Source organism: Bombina bombina, chromosome 6 (genome assembly GCF_027579735.1).
Source record: "Bombina bombina isolate aBomBom1 chromosome 6, aBomBom1.pri, whole genome shotgun sequence".
Classification (NCBI taxonomy): Eukaryota; Metazoa; Chordata; class Amphibia; order Anura; family Bombinatoridae; genus Bombina; species Bombina bombina.
The window spans coordinates 447,388,584-447,403,693 of record NC_069504.1 but is presented as its reverse complement, the minus strand read 5'-3'; the positions used below and the strand labels follow the sequence as shown (position 1 = coordinate 447,403,693).

The following is a 15,110-nucleotide window of genomic DNA, read 5'->3' as shown; positions in this document are numbered from 1 at the left end:
AGGATATCCAGTGCTCCTCCATGGTGTCTTCCTCTACGTCAGGACTTGTTCGTGCAGGTTCCGTTCTTTTATCAAAATCTTCAGTCCCTCAACTTAACTGCGTGGAGATTGAACATTTGATTTTGGTTTAGAGAGGTTTTTCTAAATCAGTAATTGATACTTTAATTCTGGCTTGCAAACCTGTTACTAGACCATTTATTTCAAGGTTTGGAAAGTATATCTTTCATTGTGTTCAAATTGGGGGTTTTCTTGGCTTTCAGTCAGAATTTTTCGGATTTTACAGTTTCTGCAGGTGGGTTTAGATAAGGGCCTGTCGGCCAGTTCTATTAAGGGTCAGATTTCTACCCTTTCAGTTCTGTTGCATAGGAAGTTAGCTTGTTTGCCTCATATTCAATCTTTTGTTTAGGCTCTTGTTAGGATTAGACTGGTTGTCAAGCCAATTTATCCCCCTTGGAATCTCAATTTGGTTCTTAGAGTTTTACAATCTTCTCCATTTGAGCCAATGCACTCATTGGAAATTAAATTATTGTCTTGGAAGGTTTTGTTTTTTTTGGCAATCGCTTCTGCAAGGAGAGTTCCTGGATTATCTCATCTCTCTCCTCTGATCTTCAGTACTTGATCTTTCATCAGGATAAGGAGAGTTCCTGGATTATCTCATCTCTCTCCTCTGATCTTCAGTACTTGATCTTTCATCAGGATTCATCAGGTTTTTGTCAAAGGTGGTTTCTGTTGAAAGAGAATTTTTCTAAATTTGGATATTGTAAGAGCGTTGAAATTCTATTTACAAGTTACTAATTAATTTTATCAGTCTTCCAGTTTATTTGTTCTGTGTGCTGGTAAACGGAAGGGTCAGAAGGCTTATTTCAGTATTCTTGTCCTTTTAGTTGAGGAGTTTAACCTGTATGGCTTATTTGAAGGCAGTTCAGCAACCGCCTAACAAAGTTACTACTCATTCTACTCACTCAGTTTCAACTTTTTGGGCCTTTAAGAAAGAGGCTTCTGTAGAACAGATATGCAAGGCTACTACTTGGTCGTCTTTGCATGCCTTTAACAGATTCTATAATTTTTATGTTTTTGCCTCTCCTGACGCAGCATTTGGCAGGAAGGTTCTTCAGCTGGTGGTTTCTAATAAATGAAGGCCTGCCTTTTTCTCTTTTCTGCTTTTATCCCACCCATTTTTCATTGACTCTCCAGCTTGGGTATTAATTCCCAAGAGTAGTCACTAACATTAGAAAGAAAACATAATTAATTTCTTTCTTGATTGTGAGAGTCCACAAGCCCACCCATGATTTTTGTTTCTTTTTTGGTGGTGGAAGTCCTTGTTTGCATCTCTGTACCCTATTATCTTTCTTACTTCTTTCTATCCTCGTTTATAAGAAATACTGGGAGGGAAGGGGAAGTAGGAGGGATACTTGAAACTCTGGTTTAGGGTGTATTTGCCTCCCCTTGGTTGCCAGGTGATGTAATCCCAAGGACTCTCAGTACCAAGAAATAAATTAATTTATCAGGTAAGAATAGATTACCTGTTATTTTTTGAGACTGCTGACTGTGGTATAGTGGATGTAGAATTAGGGGCATCATCTCAGTCTTATACCCAGACAACACACTGTCTTTAGTTGGCAGTTCTTTCAGATTATACAACTATGGCTGTTGAATTTTTACTCTTGTTTGCCAATTTTCAAAGAAATAAAATACACTGGGGAAAGTTTTCTTGTGGAAACCCTACATACTCAAATTGGATCTCACGGGTATCACAGAACATTATTTTAGAAGCATTGCTGTAGGATATATTGTTTCTCTGCTTGTAGAGTGTGAAGCAAATGATAACTGACAACACATATTCCCTACATATTGGCTAATGAATATACATTAACTACCCTTAGAACATTGCAAAATCAGATCATAACCATTTTCTTTCATACCCTTTTACATTATAAGCTGTATAACTATAGATTAATAAGATGAATGAAAAACCAAGAGCGCCTTGAAATATTGTGTACAAAAGGACACTGAAGATTAAATACATGGGACAAAACTGTATCTTACCGAAAATTCATTAAACTCAGCATTAATATCACTGGCAGCGTTCACTTAACCTTTGGGAAATCCATCTTTATCCGGTTCTATACAACTATAACAAAATATATTTCTTCAACAGAAATTTTATCTGTAATAATTATGTTCTGTACCATTAAGGCTGGTACATTTTGAACAATGGTAATAACATTTTAATATTTTAATTCAGACTATTTATGTTTGTGAGAATGTTTGTTTGATTTATCTCCCACAGTAAAATCGCAATAGTGTTTTGATGTCATCCACATATTCCACATATTTATAAGGGTATGTAATGATTCAAGTACTTCCCTAAAAATACATGGCTCCGATGCTATATCATAAGAGAAACATGTTTATTATGGGATTTTGCAAAAGTGTATTTTATAATTTGCTTATAAAAAAAGTTTTTACATATTTCATAAAATAAAGCTCCAGGTGATCCATACAAAATTGCTGATTAGTATGCGTTGTAGCGGACAACGGGGGAATGGTCCCCGGGCTTGGGATCCAGACCTCTTCGGCCTCCAGCAGAATGCCTTTTTTTTTTAGCACCACCCGACTAGTAGTGCCAAACATCCCCCAGAGAACCACAGCACTGAAGGTTAAAAACCTTAAATTTCCCCACAAATATCAGCAACACTTGGGATAAAGTGGGGAACAACAGACTAACACATCTTTATTGGGAACACACAGGATTTAATTACAGTAAAATGTTTACATAAGTGGGGGGGATGTAACTCAGGGACTTAAAGGGACAGTCTACCCCAGAAGTTTTATTGTTTATAAAGGTAGATAATCCCTTTATTACCCATTCCTCAGTTTTGCCCAGCGAATATGATTATATTAATATACTTTTTACCTCTGTGATTACCTTGTATCTAAGCATTGTCCATAAATGCAATGTCTGCCACAAGCCACGGGCGTGAACACAATGTTATCTATATGGCTTACATGAACTAGCACTCCCCTGTTGTGAAAAGCAAATGAAAATCGTGTGATAAGAGGTCGTCTTTAATGGCTTAGAAACAGGCAGACATTTAGAGGTTTCAATGTTATAAAGTATATTAATATAACAATGTTGGTTGTGCAAAGGTGGGGGTGGGTAGTAAAGGCATTATCTATATTTCTTTTGCAAGATGTACCGAATCCACGGATTCATCCTAACTTGTGGGATATTGTCCTTCCTGACAGGAAGTAGCAAAGAGAGCACAACAGCAGAGCTGTCTATATAGCTCACCCCTTAACTCCACCCCCCAGTCATTCTCTTTGCTGGCTCTAAGTAGGAAGAGTAAAGAGAAGAGGTGTTAAACTGTTAGTTTTATTTTATCTTCAATCAAGTGTTTGTTATTTTTAAATGGTACCGGTGTTGTACTATTTGCTCTCAGGCAGGACATAAATGAAGATTTCTGCCTGGAGGATGATGATCTTAGCATTTGTAACTAAGGTCCACTGCTGTTCCCACATGAGCTGAGGAGTACAGGAAAACTTCAGTGTGAGGAACGATTTCTTGCTATACAGCAATGAGGTATGTTCAGTCATATTTTCTGCAGAGACTGTTTTAACTCAGAAAGGCTGACAGTGTCCCCATTAGGGGAAGGGTAAGCAGTAATCCTAGTGTTATCAGAGGTTTTTACTAGCTTGCATAAAGGGTTAATTTTTTGTGGGCACTCAGTTTGTTATGTGAATTTGGGACAAACGTTTTTGTGTCTGGGAGTAACGTTTTCTGTTTTATGGGACATTTTCTTGAGGGTTCTTTGGGGTTGTTTATAACCCACATGGCTTTCAGACAGGGTTTGTTAGTTTTGTGTAGGCCCCAGCAACATCGAGTGAGGTGGGTGGGGCCTACATTTACAAGCAGCAAGCAACTTCTCCTGAGGTCCTGAGAGTCTTCTGAGGGACTAATTGAAGCTTTAAACCCCATATTATCTCTTCCTAAGGGCAGGTAGGGCCACAGCAGAGCTGTGGCAAGGTGCTTTAGGGGTTTTTAACCGGTTTTAGACACTTATCAATCCGTTTTTTTCATTTGGGGGTCTATTGCTTTGTTACTTGTGGTGCAATCCTTCTAAAGCTTAGTGGGTGTACTGTTAAAATTTCTGAAATTTTTAAGCAATTTTAACCTGTTTTGCAGTTTGTGTATGCCTTTTTTTCTCTTAAAGGTACAGTACCGTTTTTGCAAATTGTGTTTTTTTTCATTAAATAAAGTGTTTTCCAAGCTTGCTTGCTTCATTACTAGCCTGTTAAACATGTCTGACACTGAGGAAACTCATTGTTCAATTTGTTTAGAAGCCATTGTGGAACCCCCTCTAAGAATGTGTCCCAATTGTACTGATATGTCTATAAATTGCAAACAGCATATTTTGACTTATAAGAATTTGGCATTAAATGATTCTCAGACAGAAGTAAATCAGGTTTCGCCATCTAGTTCTCCCCAAGTGTCACAACCAGTTACGCCCGCACAAGCGACGCCAAGTACTTCTAGTGTGAAATCAAAGATTTTAACCACCTGCCGAGCTCTTCATTCCATTCCTCGGCCGTCAGTGGCTCAGTGTATGGAGGTAATCGGACTTATGGTAGCGGCAATGGACATAGTTCCGTTTGCTCGCTTGCATCTCAGACCACTGCAACTATGCATGCTCAAACAGTGGAATGGGGATTATGCAGATTTATCTCCTCAGATAAATCTGGATCAAGAGACCAGAGACTGTCTTCTTTGGTGGTTGTCACAGGATCACCTGTCCAGGGGAATGTGTTTCCGCAGGCCAGCGTGGGTTATTGTGACGATGGACGCCAGCCTACTGGGCTGGGGTGCAGTCTGGAATTCCCTGAAAGCACAGGGTTTGTGGACTCAGGAGGAGGCCCTCCTACTGATAAATATTCTGGCATTAAGAGTGATATTCAATGCTCTTCAGGCGTGGCCTCAGCTGGCTTCGGCCAGATTCATCAGGTTTCATCCGGACAACATCACGACTGTAGCTTATATCAATCATCAGGGGGGAACAAGGAGTTCCTTGGCGATGATAGAAGTTTCCAGGATAATCTGATGGGCAGAGACTCACTCTTGCCATCTATCAGCGATCTATATCCCAGGGGTGGAGAACTGGGAGGCAGATTTTCTAAGTCGCCAGACTTTTCATCCGGGGGAGTGGGAGCTCCATCCGGAGGTGTTTGCTCAACTGGTTCAGCTATGGGGCACACCAGAATTGGATCTGATGGCGTCTCGTCAGAACGCCAAACTTCCTTGTTACGGATCCAGGTCAAGGGATCCTCAGGCAGTACTGATAGATGCTCTAGCAGTACCCTGGTCGTTCAACCTGGCTTATGTGTTTCCACCATTCCCTCTCCTTCCGCGTCTGATTGCCAGAATAAAAAAGGAGAGAGCTTCAGTGATTTTGATAGCGCCTGCGTGGCCACGCAGGACTTGGTATGCAGACCTGGTGGACATGTCATCTCTGCCACCATGGATTCTGTCACTGAGACGGGACCTTTTGATTCAAGGTCCATTCAAGCATCCAAATCTAATTTCTCCAACATAGGTGTGTCCGGTCCACGGCGTCATCCTTACTTGTGGGATATTCTCTTCCCCAACAGGAAATGGCAAAGAGCCCAGCAAAGCTGGTCACATGATCCCTCCTAGGCTCCGCCTACCCCAGTCATTCTCTTTGCCGTTGTACAGGCAACATCTCCACGGAGATGGCTTAGAGTTTTTTAGTGTTTAACTGTAGTTTTTATTATTCAATCAAGAGTTTGTTATTTTAAAATAGTGCTGGTATGTACTATTTACTCTGAAACAGAAAAGAGATGAAGATTTCTGTTTGTATGAGGAAAATGATTTTAGCAACCGTTACTAAAATCCATGGCTGTTCCACACAGGACTGTTGAGAGGAATTAACTTCAGTTGGGGGAACAGTGAGCAGTCTTTTGCTGCTTGAGGTATGACACATTCTAACAAGACGATGTAATGCTGGAAGCTGTCATTTTCCCTATGGGATCCGGTAAGCCATTTTATTCACACAGTAAATAAGGGCTTCACAAGGGCTTATTAAGACTGTAGACATTTTCTGGGCTAAATCGATCATATTTACACATATTTAGCCTTGAGGAATCATTTAATCTGGGTATTTTTTGTAAAATAATATCGGCAGGCACTGTTTTAGACACTTTATTCTATTGGGGCTTTCCCTAATCATAGTCAGAGCCTCATTTTCGCGCCGGTATGGCGCACTTGTTTTTGAGAACAGCATGACATGCAGCTGCATGTGTGTGGAGCTCTGATACATAGAAAAGTCTTTCTGAAGGCATTATTTGGTATCGTATTCCCCTTTGGGCTTGGTTGGGTCTCAGCAAAGCAGATTCCAGGGACTGTAAAGGGGTTAAATATAAAAACGGCTCCGGTTCCGTTATTTTAAGGGTTAAAGCTTCCAAATTTGGTGTGCAATACTTTTAAGGCTTTAAGACACTGTGGTGAAATTTTGGTGAATTTTGAACAATTCCTTCATACTTTTTCGCAATTGCAGTAATAAAGTGTGTTCAGTTTAAAATTTAAAGTGACAGTAACGGTTTTATTTTAAAACGTTTTTTGTGCTTTGTTATCAAGTTTATGCCTGTTTAACATGTCTGAACTACCAGGTAGATTGTGTTCTGACTGTGGGGAAGCCAAGGTTCCTTCTCATTTAAATAGATGTGATTTATGTCATAAAAAATTTAGTAAAAATGATGCCCAAGATGATTCCTCAAGTGAGGGGAGTAAGCATGGTACTGCATCATCCCCTCCTTCGTCTACACCAGTTTTGCCCATACAGGAGGCCCCTAGTACATCTAGCGCGCCAATACTCCTTACTATGCAACAATTAACGGCTGTAATGGATAATTCTATCAAAACATTTTAGCCACTATGCCCACTTATCAGCGAAAGCGCGACTGCTCTGTTTTAGAAAATACTGAAGAGCATGAGGACGCTGATGATATTGTTTTTGAAGGGCCCCTACACCAGTCTGAGGGGGCCAGGGAGGTTTTGTCTGAGGGAGAAATTTCAGATTCAGGAAAAATTTCTCAACAAGCTGAACCTGATGTGATTACTTTTAAATTTAAGTTGGAACATCTCCGCGCTCTGCTTAAGGAGGTGTTATCCAATTTGGATGATTGTGATTATCTGGTCATTCCAGAAACACTATGTAAAATGGACAAGTTCCTAGAGGCCCCGGGGCCCCCCGAAGCTTTTCCTATACTCAAGCGGGTGGCGTACATTGTTAATAAAGAATGGGACAGGCCCGGTGTACCTTTCGTACCTCCCCCCATATTTAAAAAATTGTTTCCTATAGTCGACCCCAGAAAGGACTTATGGCAGACAGTCCCCAAGGTCGAGGGGGCGGTTTCTACTCTAAACAAGCGCACCACTATACCCATAGAAGATAGTTGTGCTTTCCAAGATCCTATGGATAAAAAATTAGAAGGTTTGCTAAAAAAGATGTTTGTTCAGCAAGGTTACCTTCTACAACCAATTGCATGCATTGTCCCTGTCACTACAGCCGCGTGTTTCTGGTGCGATGAGCTAGAAAAGGCGATTATTAGTAATTCTTCTTCTTATAAGGAGATTATGGACAGAATTCGTGCTCTTAAATTGGCTAATTCTTTCACCCTAGACGCCACCTTGCAATTGGCTAGGTTAGCGGCGAAAAATTCTGGGTTTGCTATTGTGGCGCGCAGAGCGCTTTGGTTAAAATCTTGGTCAGCGGATGCGTCTTCCAAGAACAAATTGTTTGACATTCCTTTCAAGGGGAAAACACTGTTTGGCCCTGACTTGAAAGAGTTTATCTCTGATATCACTGGGGGCAAGGGCCACGCCCTTCCTCAGAATAGGTCTTTCAAGGCCAAAAATAAACCTAATTTTCGTCCCTTTCGCAGAAACGGACCAGCCCCAAGTGCTACGTCCTCTAAGCAGGAGGGTAATACTTCTCAAGCCAATCCAGCCTGGAGACCAAGGCAAGACTGGAACAAAGGAAAGCAGGCCAAGAAACCTGCCACTGCTCCCAAGACAGCATGAGATGCGGGCCCCTGATCCGGGACCGGATTTGGTGGGGGGCAGACTCTCTCTCTTCACTCAGGCTTGGGCAAGAGATGTTCTGGATCCTTGGGCGCTAGAAATAGTCTTCCAAGGTTATCTTCTGGAAGTGATTCATCCTGTTCCATTAAAAGAACGAGGGATGGGGTTCTACTCCAATCTGTTCGTAGTTCCCAAAAAAGAGGGAACGTTCAGACCAATCTTAGATCTCAAGATCCTAAACAAGTTTCTCAAGGTTCCATCGTCCAAAATGGAAACCATTCGAACAACCCTTCCATCCAGGAAGGTCAATTCTTGACCACGGTGGATTTAAAGGATGCGTATCTACATATTCCTGTCCACAAGGAACATCATCGGTTCCTAAGGTTCGCATTCCTGGACAAGCATTACCAGTTCGTGGCGCTTCCTTTCGGATTAGCCACTGTTCCAAGGATTTTCACAAAGGTACTAGGGTCCCTTCTGGCGGTGCTAAGACCAAGGGGCATTGCTGTAGTACCTTACTTGGACGACATTCTGATTCAAGCGTCGTCCCTTCCTCAAGCAAAGGCTCACACGGACATAGTCCTGGCCTTTCTCGGAGCCTACGGCCACACCACCCTGAATGCGCCCGATCTCGTCTGATTTCGGAAGCTAAGCAGGGTCGGGCCTGGTTAGTACTTGGATGGGAGACCGCCTGGGAATACCAGGTGCTGTCTCACGGATGGTAAGTGAACGTGGAAAAGAGTTCTCTATCTCCGTCGACAAGAGTTCCCTTCTTGGGAACAATAATAGACTCCTTAGAAATGAGGATTTTTCTGACAGAGACCAGAAAAACGAAACTTCTAAACTCTTGTCGGATACTTCCTTCCGTTCCTCTTCCTTCCATAGCGCAGTGCATGGAAGTGATAGGTTTGATGGTAGCGGCAATGGACATAGTTCCTTTTGCGCGCATTCATCTAAGACCATTTCAATTGTGTATGCTCAGTCAGTGGACTGGGGACTATACAGACTTGTCTCCGAAGATACAAGTAAATCAGAGGACCAGAGACTCACTCCGTTGGTGGCTGTCCCTGGACAACCTGTCGCAAGGGGTGACCTCCCGCAGACCAGAGTGGGTCATTGTCACGACCGACGCCAGTCTGATGGGCTGGGGCGCGGTCTGGGGATCCCTGAAAGCTCAGGGTCTTTGGTCTCGGGAAGAATCTCTTCTACCGATAAATATTCTGGAACTGAGAGCGATATTCAATGCTCTCAAGGCTTGGCCTCAGCTAGCGAGGGCCAAGTTCATACGGTTTCAATCAGACAACATGACGACTGTTGCGTACATCAACCATCAGGGGGGAACAAGGAGTTCCCTGGCGATGGAAGAAGTGACCAAAATCATTCAATGGGCGGAGACTCGCTCCTGCCACCTGTCTGCAATCCACATCCCAGGAGTGGAAACTTGGGAAGCGGATTTTCTGATTCGTCAGACATTGCATCCGGGGGTGTGGGAACTCCATCCGGAAATCTTTGCCCAAATCACTCAACTGTGGGGCATTCCAGACATGGATCTGATGGCCTCTCGTCAGAACTTCAAGGTTCCTTGCTACGGGTCCAGATCCAGGGATCCCAAGGCGACTCTAGTAGATGCACTAGTAGCACCTTGGACCTTCAACCTGGCTTATGTATTCCCGCCATTTCCTCTCATCCCCAGGCTGGTAGCCAGGATCAATCAGGAGAGGGCGTAGGTGATCTTGATAGCTCCTGCGTAACCACGCAGGACTTGGTAGGCAGATCTGGTGAATATGTCATCGGCTCCACCATGGAAGCTACCTTTGAGACGAGACCTTCTTGTTCAAGGTCCGTTCGAACATCCGAATCTGGTCCTACTCCAGCTGACTGCTTGGAGATTGAACGCTTGATCTTATCAAAGCGAGGGTTCTCAGATTCTGTTATTGATACTCTTGTTCAGGCCAGAAAGCCTGTAACTAGAAAAATTTACCACAAAATATGGAAAAAATATATCTGTTGGTGTGAATCTAAAGGATTCCCTTGGGACAAGGTAAAGATTCCTAGGATTCTATCCTTTCTTCAAGAAGGATTGGAGAAAGGATTATCTGCAAGTTCCTTGAAGGGACAGATTTCTGCCTTGTCTGTGTTACTTCACAAAGAGCTGGCAGCTGTGCCAGATGTTCAAGCCTTTGTTCAGGCTCTGGTTAGAATCAAGCCTGTTTACAAACCTTTGACTCCTCCTTGGAGTCTCAACTTAGTTCTTTCAGTTCTTCAGGGGGTTCCGTTTGAACCCTTACATTCCGTTGATATTAAGTTATTATCTTGGAAAGTTTTGTTTTTGGCTGCAATTTCTTCCGCTAGAAGAGTTTCAGAATTATCTGCTCTGCAGTGTTCTCCTCCTTATCTGGTGTTCCATGCAGATAAGGTGGTTTTACGTACTAAACCTGGTTTTCTTCCAAAAGTTGTTTCTAACAAAAACATTAACCAGGAGATAGTCGTGCCTTCTTTGTGTCCGAAACCAGTTTCGAAGAAGGAACGTTTGTTGCACAATTTGGATGTTGTTCGCGCTCTAAAATTCTATTTAGATGCTACAAAGGATTTTAGACAAACATCTTCCTTGTTTGTTGTTTATTCTGGTAACAGGAGAGGTCAAAAAGCAACTTCTACCTCTCTCTCTTTTTGGATTAAAAGCATCATCAGATTGGCTTACGAGACTGCCGGACGGCAGCCTCCTGAAAGAATCACAGCTCATTCCACTAGGGCTGTGGCTTCCACATGGGCCTTGAAGAACGAGGCTTCTGTTGATCAGATATGTAGGGCAGCGACTGGGTCTTCACTGCACACTTTTACCAAATTTTACAAGTTTGATACTTTTGCTTCTTCTGAGGCTATTTTTTGGGAGAAAGGTTTTGCAAGCCGTGGTGCCTTCCATTTAGGTGACCTGATTTGCTCCCTCCCTTCATCCGTGTCCTAAAGCTTTGGTATTGGTTCCCACAAGTAAGGATGACGCCGTGGACCGGACACACCTATGTTGGAGAAAACAGAATTTATGTTTACCTGATAAATTACTTTCTCCAACGGTGTGCCCGGCCCACGGCCCGCCCTGGTTTTTTAATCAGGTCTGATAATTTATTTTCTTTAACTACAGTCACCACGGTATCATATGGTTTCTCCTATGCAAATATTCCTCCTTAACGTCGGTCGAATGACTGGGGTAGGCGGAGCCTAGGAGGGATCATGTGACCAGCTTTGCTGGGCTCTTTGCCATTTCCTGTTGGGGAAGAGAATATCCCACAAGTAAGGATGACGCCGTGGACCGGACACACCGTTGGAGAAAGTAATTTATCAGGTAAACATAAATTCTGTTTTCTCTGCAACTGACTGCTTGGAGATTGAACGCTTGATTTTATCAAAGCGGGGTTTCTCTGAGTCGGTCATAGATACCTTGATTCAGGCTCGAAAGCCTTTCACCAGGAAGATCTATCATAAGATATGGCGTAAATATCTTTTCTCCAACATAGGTGTGTCCGGTCCACGGCGTCATCCTTACTTGTGGGATATTCTCTTCCCCAACAGGAAATGGCAAAGAGCCCAGCAAAGCTGGTCACATGATCCCTCCTAGGCTCCGCCTACCCCAGTCATTCTCTTTGCCGTTGTACAGGCAACATCTCCACGGAGATGGCTTAGAGTTTTTTAGTGTTTAACTGTAGTTTTTATTATTCAATCAAGAGTTTGTTATTTTGAAATAGTGCTGGTATGTACTATTTACTCAGAAACAGAAAAGAGATGAAGATTTCTGTTTGTATGAGGAAAATGATTTTAGCAACCGTCACTAAAATCCATGGCTGTTCCACACAGGACTGTTGAGAGCAATTAACTTCAGTTGGGGGAACAGTGTGCAGTCTCTTGCTGCTTGAGGTATGACACATTCTAACAAGACGATGTAATGCTGGAAGCTGTCATTTTCCCTATGGGATCCGGTAAGCCATGTTTATTACGATCGTAAATAAGGGCTTCACAAGGGCTTATTAAGACTGTAGACTTTATTTGGGCTAAATCGATTCATTATTAACATATATTTAGCCTTGAGGAATCATTTTATCTGGGTATTTTGATATATTGATATCGGCAGGCACTGTATTAAACACCTTATTCTTTAGGGGCTTTCCCAAAGCATAAGCAGAGCCTCATTTTCGCGCCGGTGTTGCGCACTTGTTTTTGAGAGGCATGGCATGCAGTCGCATGTGAGAGGAGCTCTGATACTTAGAAAGGACTTTCTGAAGGCGTCATTTGGTATCGTATTCCCCTTTGGGCTTGGTTGGGTCTCAGCAAAGCAGATACCAGGGACTGTAAAGGGGTTAAAGTTCAAAACGGCTCCGGTTCCGTTATTTTATGGGTTAAAGCTTCCAAATTTGGTGTGCAATACTTTTAAGGCTTTAAGACACTGTGGTGAAAATTTGGTGAATTTTGAACAATTCCTTCATGTTTTTTCGCAATTGCAGTAATAAAGTGTGTTCAGTTTAAAATTTAAAGTGACAGTAACGGTTTTATTTTAAAACGTTTTTTGTACTTTGTTATCAAGTTTATGCCTGTTTAACATGTCTGAACTACCAGATAGACTGTGTTCTGAATGTGGGGAAGCCAGAATTCCTATTCATTTAAATAAATGTGATTTATGTGAAAATGACAATGATGCCCAAGATGATTCCTCAAGTGAGGGGAGTAAGCATGGTACTGCATCATTCCCTCCTTCGTCTACACGAGTCTTGCCCACTCAGGAGGCCCCTAGTACATCTAGCGCGCCAATACTCCTTACTATGCAACAATTAACGGCTGTAATGGATAATTCTGTCAAAAACATTTTAGCCAAAATGAACACTTATCAGCGTAAGCGCGGCTGCTCTGTTTTAGATACTGAAGAGCATGACGACGCTGATAATAATATTTCTGAAGGGCCCCTAACCCAGTCTGATGGGGCCAGGGAGGTTTTGTCTGAGGGAGAAATTACTGATTCAGGGAACATTTCTCAACAGGCTGAACCTGATGTGATTGCATTTAAATTTAAGTTGGAACATCTCCGCATTCTGCTTAAGGAGGTATTATCCACTCTGGATGATTGTGACAAGTTGGTCATCCCAGAGAAACTATGTAAAATGGACAAGTTCCTAGAGGTGCCGGGGCTCCCAGAAGCTTTTCCTATACCCAAGCGGGTGGCGGACATTGTTAATAAAGAATGGGAAAGGCCCGGTATTCCTTTCGTCCCTCCCCCCATATTTAAAAAATTGTTTCCTATGGTCGACCCCAGAAAGGACTTATGGCAGACAGTCCCCAAGGTCGAGGGAGCGGTTTCCACTTTAAACAAACGCACCACTATACCCATAGAGGATAGTTGTGCTTTCAAAGATCCTATGGATAAAAAATTAGAAGGTTTGCTTAAAAAGATGTTTGTTCAGCAAGGTTACCTTCTACAACCTATTTCATGCATTGTCCCTGTCGCTACAGCCGCATGTTTCTGGTTTGATGATCTGATAAAGGCGGTCGATAGTGATTCTCCTCCTTTGGAGGAGATTATGGACAGAATCAATGCTCTCAAATTGGCTAATTCTTTCACCCTAGACGCCACTTTGCAATTGGCTAGGTTAGCGGCTAAGAATTCTGGGTTTGCTATTGTGGCGCGCAGAGCGCTTTGGTTGAAATCTTGGTCGGCTGATGCGTCTTCCAAGAACAAGCTACTTAACATTCCTTTCAAGGGGAAAACGCTGTTTGGCCCTGACTTGAAAGAGATTATCTCTGATATCACTGGGGGTAAGGGCCACGCCCTTCCTCAGGATCGGCCTTTCAAGGCCAAAAATAAACCTAATTTTCGTCCCTTTCGTAGAAACGGACCAGCCCAAGGTGCTACGTCCTCTAAGCAAGAGGGTAATACTTCTCAAGCCAAGCCAGCTTGGAGACCAATGCAAGGCTGGAACAAGGGAAAGCAGGCCAAGAAACCTGCCACTGCTACCAAGACAGCATGAAATGTTGGCCCCCGATCCGGGACCGGATCTGGTGGGGGGCAGACTCTCTCTCTTCGCTCAGGCTTGGGCAAGAGATGTTCTGGATCCTTGGGCGCTAGAAATAGTCTCCCAAGGTTATCTTCTGGAATTCAAGGGACTTCCCCCAAGGGGGAGGTTCCACAGGTCTCAGTTGTCTTCAGACCACATAAAAAGACAGGCATTCTTACATTGTGTAGAAGACCTGTTAAAAATGGGAGTGATTCATCCTGTTCCATTAAGAGAACAAGGGATGGGGTTCTACTCCAATCTGTTCATAGTTCCCAAAAAAGAGGGAACGTTCAGACCAATCTTAGATCTCAAGATCTTAAACAAGTTTCTCAAGGTTCCATCGTTCAAGATGGAAACCATTCGAACTATTCTTCCTTCCATCCAGGAAGGTCAATTCATGACCACGGTGGATTTTAAGGATGCGTATCTACATATTCCTATCCACAAGGAACATCATCGGTTCCTAAGGTTCGCATTCCTGGACAAACATTACCAGTTCGTGGCGCTTCCTTTCGGATTGGCCACTGCTCCAAGGATTTTCACAAAGGTACTAGGGTCCCTTCTAGCTGTGCTAAGACCAAGGGGCATTGCTGTAGTACCTTACTTGGACGACATTCTGATTCAAGCGTCGTCCCTTCTTCAAGCAAAGGCTCACACGGACATTGTCCTGGCCTTTCTCAGATCTCACGGATGGAAAGTGAACGTGGAAAAGAGTTCTCTATCCCCGTCAACAAGGGTTCCCTTCTTGGGAACAATAATAGACTCCTTAGAAATGAGGATTTTTCTGACAGAGGCCAGAAAAACAAAACTTCTAGACTCTTGTCGGATACTTCATTCCGTTCCTCTTCCTTCCATAGCTCAGTGCATGGAAGTGATCGGGTTGATGGTAGCGGCAATGGACATAGTTCCTTTTGCGCGCATTCATCTAAGACCATTACAACTGTGCATGCTCAGTCAGTGGAATGGGGACTATACAG

General features: G+C 43.0%; 1 protein-coding gene and 1 non-coding gene across 2 annotated transcripts in view; both read left to right on the top strand.

Moving 5' to 3' along the window:
- Positions 1 to 15,110, top strand: part of JADE2 (jade family PHD finger 2) — a 1,034,250-nt gene that overhangs the window by 260,659 nt on the left and 758,481 nt on the right. The window lies entirely within an intron of this gene.
- LOC128665357 (5S ribosomal RNA) lies at positions 8,696 to 8,814 on the top strand. Its single transcript, XR_008403115.1, has one exon. It is a non-coding gene; the product is annotated as a 5S ribosomal RNA (ribosomal RNA).